Raw genomic sequence first — 1,051 nt, 5'->3', positions numbered from 1 at the left:
TTAAACATGTACAAGTGCTGAATACATCAACCGATTATTATCTAAATCAAATTGACATCTTCAATCAGACGTGTGGTGTGTGAAATTAAGATGGCAGCCATAGTAGCATTAATTATTAAGACGACTCCTCCACATATTAATTATTAATAACTTTGTGTCCACTTCTCTACCCCATATAAAAGGATAGGTTTTGCTTAATTCCTTTAATGCACCAACTTCCAACCATATATATATATTACAGGGTCAAAAACACATGTGATACTGGATTATGACAACTAACAGTTACCAAATATTCATTAATTATATCTGATTGTACAAATGTACTGAAACTGATGATTCTGTAAAGAATGTCTCAGTATATCTTTTTTTTATCTGCAACTCACGTAAAGCTAATAAGCGTCTACTGTAACAAGAAACGTAATGTCACAGTCTTGAAGAAAGAAGGTGGTGATTTTGTATACGTTTGTATTTATGTTTTAGGTTTAACTCAAAACTTTTCATTTGTTCTGTAAGCTTCCTTCTTCTTCTCGTTATAAATCGGACTCACCATAATTCTTCAATAATCAGATAGATTCATATGCCATTCATATTTTCCTTCAACGATTGCATAACACTGATATGGTACAAGTTAGCAACATTGTGAAAAAGGCTTCCAACTGTTGTATTTCTTTATGCTGCAGTAACCATTTTTTCCAACCTAATGTATGGCTCTGACACCTGCTCCGGACATAAGTGCAACATTTTTAACCCGGTTTCAGGACTTGTTACTTGTTAATTTGAAAACCCAGTATTATATAATAAAATTCTTAAGTATTAGAATCAATTACTTCAAATCATCAATCATGTACTTCAGAAGTTTGAATAATAGATATCACAAATCGTCCAAATCATCATCAATCAAGTATGGTCGTCCTTTGTGTGGAAGATGTCCAACAATCAGTTGTTAAACATATTCTTTATTCATCCTTTGTTAACTCTTTCTTCAATTTAATATGCTCCTTATAAAACAACTGATATATATACATATATATATATATATATATATATATAT

The sequence above is a fragment of the Cynara cardunculus genome (assembly GCF_001531365.2).
Source record: "Cynara cardunculus var. scolymus isolate 2C chromosome LG 12, CcrdV1, whole genome shotgun sequence".
Lineage (NCBI taxonomy): Eukaryota > Viridiplantae > Streptophyta > Magnoliopsida > Asterales > Asteraceae > Cynara > Cynara cardunculus.
This window is presented reverse-complemented; position numbering follows the sequence as displayed.